Source organism: Malaclemys terrapin, chromosome 18, assembly GCF_027887155.1.
Source record: "Malaclemys terrapin pileata isolate rMalTer1 chromosome 18, rMalTer1.hap1, whole genome shotgun sequence".
In the NCBI taxonomy this organism is placed as follows: domain Eukaryota; kingdom Metazoa; phylum Chordata; order Testudines; family Emydidae; genus Malaclemys; species Malaclemys terrapin.
In genome coordinates, this window is record NC_071522.1 from 13048094 (window position 1) to 13054094 (window position 6001).

The following is a 6001-nucleotide window of genomic DNA, read 5'->3' on the forward strand; positions in this document are numbered from 1 at the left end:
ACAAGGGGAAAGGCAATTCTTGATTTAGTCCCGAGTGGAGCGCAGGACCTGGTCCAAGAGGTAACTATAACAGGACCGCTTGGAAATAGTGACCACAATATAACAATTAACATTCCCATGGTGGGAAGAACACCTCAACAGCCCAATACTGTGGCATTTAATTTCAGAAAGGGGAACTATGCAAAAATGAGGGGGTTAGTTAAACAGAAATTAAAAGGTACAGTGACTAGAGTGAAATCCCTGCAAGCTGCATGGACACTTTTCAAAGACACCATAATAGAGGCCCAGCTTAAATGTATACCCCAAATTAAACAGTAAAAACTAAAAGAGCCAGCGTGGCTTAACAACCATGTAAAAGAAGCAGTGAGAGATAAAGGCATCTTTTAAAAAGTGGAAGTCAAATCCTAGTGAGGTAAATAGAAAGGAGTATAAACACTGCCAAATGAAGTGTAAAAATGTAATAAATGCCAAAGAGGAGTTTGAAGAATGGCTAGCCAAAAACTCAAAAGGTAATAAAATGTTTAAGTACATCAGAAGCAGGAAGCCTGCTAAACACCAGGGGACCCCTGGCCGATCGAGATACAAAAGGAGCACTTAAAGACGATAAAGTCATTGCAGAGAAACTAAATGAATTCTTTGCTTTAGTCTTCACGGCTGAGGATGTTAGGGAGATTCCCAAACCTGAGCTGTCCTTTGTAGGTGACAAATCTGAGGAATTGTCTCATACTGAAGTGTCATTAGAGGAGGTTTTGGAATTAAGTGATAAACTTAACAATAACAAGTCACCAGGACCAGATGGCATTCACCCAAGAGTTCTGAAAGAACTCAAATGTGAAATGGCGAAACTATTAACTATGATTTGTAACCTGTCCTTTAAATCAGCTTCTGTACCCAATGACTGGAAGATAGCTAATATAACACCAATATTTAAAAAGGCTGTAGAAGTGATCCCAGCAATTAGACTGGTAAGTCTAACGTCAGTACCGGGCAAATTAGTTGAAACAATAGTAAAGAATAAAATTGTCAGACACAGAAGAACATAAATTGTTGGGCAAAAGTCAGCATGGTTTCTGTAAAGGGAAATCATGTCTTACTAATATATTAGAGTTCTTTGAAGGGGTCAACAAACATGTGGACAAGGGGGATCCAGTGGACATAGTGTACTTGGATTTCCAGAAAGCCTTTGACAAGGTCCCTCACCAAAGGCTCTTACGTAAATTAAGTTGTCATGGGAGAAGAGGGAAGATCCTTTCATGGATTGAGAGCTGGTTAAAAGACAGGGAACAAAGGGTAGGAATAAATGGTAAATTTTCAGAAGGGTAACTAGTGGTGTTCCCCAAGGGTCCTAGGACCAATCCTATTTGACTTATTCATAAATGATCTGGAGAAAGGGGTAAATAGTGAAGTGGCAAAGTTTGCAGATGATACTAAACTGCTCAAGATAGTTAAGACCAAAGCAGACTGAAGAACTTCAAAAAGATTTCACAAAACTAAGTGATTGGGCAACAAAATGGCAAATGAAATTTAATGTGGATAAATGTAAAGTAATGCACATTGGAAAAAATAACCCCAACTATACATACAATCTGATGGGGGGCTAATTTAGCTACAACTAATCAGGAGAGAGATCTTGGAGTCATCATGGATAGTTCTCTGAAGATGTTCACACAGTGTGCAGCGGCAGTCAAAAAAGCAAACAGGATGTTAGGAATCATTTAAAAAGGGATAGAGAATAAGACGGAGAATATCTTCTTGCCCTTATATAAATCCATGGTATGCCCACATCTTGAATACTGCATACAGATGTGGTCTCCTCATCTCAAAAAAGATATACTGGCATTAGAAAAGGTTCAGAGAAGGGCAACTAAAATTATTAGGGGTTTGGAATGGGTCCCATATGAGGAGAGATTAAAGAGGCCAGGACTTTTCAGCTTGGAAAAGAGACTAAGGGAGGATATGATAGAGATAAAATCATGAGTGGTGTGGAGAAAGTGAATAAGGAAAAGTTGTTTACTTGTTCTCATAATATAAGAACTAGGGGCCACCAAATGAAATTAATGGGCAGCAGGTTAAAAACAAATAAAAGGAAGTTCTTCACACAGCGCACAGTCAACTTGTGGAACTCGTTGCCTGAGGAGGTTGTGAAGGCTAGGACTATAACAGGGTTTAAAAGAGAACTAGATAAATCCATGGAGGTTAAGTCCATTAATGGCTGTTAGCCACGATGGGTAAGGAATGGTGTCCCTAGCCTCTGTTTCTTAAAGGGTGGAGATGGATGGCAGGAGAGAGAGATCACTTGATCATTACCTGTTAGGTTCACTCCCTCTGGGGCACCTGGCATTGGCCACTGTTGGCAGACAGAATACTGGGCTGGATGGACCTTTGGTCTGACCTAGTATGGCCGTTCTTATGTTGGTTCTGAGCACTCTGAAAATCTGGCCCAAAGGGTATGAAGGAATAATGCAAACTTGTCTCTCTGCCAACATCAATCTTTGGAAAAACCTCAGTCATATGAAAATCAAATCTGCTAAATCAGCAGTTCCCAAACTCATATGGGGTGGACAAGTTCTTAACTGCAAGTGCCTTCCCCCATTCACAATAATATCGATCACTTGCTTTTCTCCCTGGGCATTCTGCCTCTTACTGCTATTAATACCTTCCAAGTTCAGAAGGGACCATTGTGAACATCTAGTCTGACCATCTGTGTAACACAGGCCAGAGAACTTCCCCCAAAATAATTCTTGTTTGAATTAGCATTTTTTAAAAAGGCTTGATTTCTAAATTGCCAGTGATGAAAAATGCACCACAATCCTTGGTAAATTGTCAGAGTGGCTAACTACCCTCCCTGTTTTATTTTAACTACATCTTATTTCTGGTCTGCATTTGTCTAACTTCAGCTTCCAACTGATGGATTTTCCAACCATCTTGGTGGTAACTCCCAGCCCCTGTCTCTTTCCCCTACCTAGCAGTGGCACCGGTAAAGGCACCTATGTTAACGTCTCCTTGTTTCCAGCTATTCAGATAGCCTTTGACATAAGCTTGGACTGCTGTCAATATCTGGAAACAGGAACATTAGCACAGTGGGCCCACATCTCACCAGCTCAAGCTGGGAACAACTGAAGCAATTGACATCACTGAATACAGCAAGGTTTGTCTCCCTAAGGATTAACTACCAGGCTTCATTAGAATCTCTCTCTCCACAGAATTGGCTCAGTGGGTGTTGCCTGACCCCTGCCATCTTAATCAGTTCAAGCTTTATGAAATAGGGAGAGGGGCTAGTCAGGTGAAGTTCCTGCAGGAAAGCCACAGAGAGGCTTCCATTAATTGGAACTGTGTAATTCTAACAAATGCATGTCTGTGCCATTGAACACAAGCTGAGTGATGACCAATACAGCAAAACGGAGATCACATCTGAAGGGTTACTGTGTACTCTACTGACGTTTTCTAGAATGTGCAATTCATTAGAACATGCAAAATCCTGGCTCCTAAGAGCAGCAGAAACAACGAGTATGTGATAGTGGTGGCAGGTTCCTTTCTTCCACTTTAGGGAAAAAGATTGCCAAGAAACATTCCTCATAAGGTCAACAATATTCTTATGGCAGCAAGCCAATCCTGCCTGAGGGAATGCAGTTCAATTGTCTTCAGCAGCGGCTGTGTGTACTAGTGCTGCTACTAACAGTCTGTATCGCTACATAGGACTAGTGACCTTTGCAACTATTGGCTAAAAACCTCTAAAGAAAGAGTTGGAAGAGGTCTGATCTGTTTTAAGATGCCCTCCGTAACTGCTCCACTAGAGCGTGTTTCTGTATATTCTGTGAAAACAGCTTAAGAATGTCAAGTGAAATTCGGCTGCATTTAAAACCTGCCAAATACTTACATTGTACGTTATGTACAACCCATGAATGGAATCTTATTCACAACTGGAAAAAGCAATAGGCTCTTATAGGAGGCTCAGAACTCCCCAGCTCCAGTGCATCAAAGGGGAAGGAAATGGCAGTTATATGAATTGCTTTCCATTGTTCCCCCTTTCCTGTTGTGATAGTGCTTGATATTACCCACGAAAGCTTATGCTCTAATAAATTTGTTAGTCTCTAAGGTGCCACAAGTACTCCTGTTCTTCTTTTTGTGGATACAGACTAACACGGCTGCTACTCTGAAACCTGATATTACCCTGTTTTCCATCAGTATCGATATACCATCCTACAACCTGACTGTTCCCAGAAGCTCCCAGACCTAGGTCTGACTTAAGACTTGCTAACGTGAAAGACAAATTTTATGTCTTAAATAATGCAAATGTTCAAAATACTACTTCACTTACATGTAGCAAGCAAGAAAGGTAGAAGTAATAAAGATAAAGTATTCTATGCAGCAGTGCAAAAGAGGTTAGGGGTAAGACCACATCTACCATGCCATACACATTTCTGCTTTTCATCCATTAGCAAAAGCTGCTTATCTGATAATACATCTTACGTATGTTAAGAACATAAGAACGGCCGTACTGGGTCAGACCAAGGTCCATCCAGCCCAGTATCTTGTCTACTGACAGTGGCAGGTGCCCCAGAGGGAGTGAACCTAACAGGTAATGATCAAGTGATCTCTCTCCTGCCATCCATCTCCACCCTCTGACAAACAGAGTCTAGGGACACCATTCCTTACCCATCCTGGCTAATAGCCATTAATGGATTTAACCTCCATGAATGTATCCAGTTCTCTTTTAAACCCTGTTATAGTCCTAGCCTTCACAACCTCCTCAGGCAAGGAGTTCCACAGGTTGACTGTGCGCTGTGTGAAGAAGAACTTCCTTTTATTTGTTTTGATATTTGCTGCCCATTAATTTCATTTGGTGGCCTCACGTTCTTATATTATGGGAACAACTAAATAACTTTTCCTTTCTCCATCTCCATTCTGCTATCCTTGAACAAGTACACTTAAACTTCATCAGCTTGTGTTTCGGCTGTAGGAGATGTATGGCTATGTAAATTGTTAAGGTGCGGATGGAATTAATGTTGGATACTATTCCTGAAATAAAGTGCAAGGATGCATGTAGATATGGGGAAAAGTTTGATAAGGTCAAGAGAGCAGTGCAACAGTTTGCATAACGGTCTGGGTAAGAATCTTTACCACTCTGTATCTTAAAGGTGGCTTTGTAGCCTGAGCACTTGCTCTTGAACTAAAGGAGATTTTTCTCTTCCCTCCCCATCATGACTTCACATTTGAGCCTCAAACTTACTTCCGTAGAGGTTTCCTAGGAATCCTGTGTGGCTGCTCCCACGGGAGCCATGGCAAGAATAGCCGCAGTAGTTTAAACGGTGCACATGGAATCCCAGTTGCAAGGAACTGAGCAGATGTACGGCCGCAAAAGAGCTGAGACAAGCACTGGGAAAGGCAAAGCTGGCAGATGACCCACTTCAGGGATGGAGAACAGGAGTACAAGGGGGTCAAAGAACCCTCTCCACGTTATTATTGAGTATATATATTAACGTACATGTTCAGCGCTCAGAGAGGGGAGCGAGCATGAAGGACAAAGGTGGTGAAGATGGGGCTTCTGCCTTCTCACCTTGTTACTACTCTTACCAAATTGACTTTAGCTTAATTACCTCCCACTCCTCTGACTGCACTTCAGAAATATCCATGCTGGGGTTACAAGTCCTTTCTGTGCTCTGTGCCTGAATCCCATAAAATCTTACCTAATAACAGCTGTGAATTGGCTCCAAATGCTTAGAAAAAATACTGATCACTTACAAGAAACTACTCAGCCTGCTATTACCATTCAGTAATACCAGGAAAGCACTGCTACCTATTGAATGGTTTCTGATCCCTTCAAAATAGGGCCATTCATGTTGCTTTCCCTGACCTGCCGCTCCTAAGCAGAAATTAAATGAATGTTGTGGCGATGTACGCTCATGCCTGAGGCTCTGGCATTGCTTCCAAGTCGCACTGCAATTTATTTTTGGCTTTGCAGCCCTCACACGGGCGCTGACCTGCAATGAGTTAGCAGCCG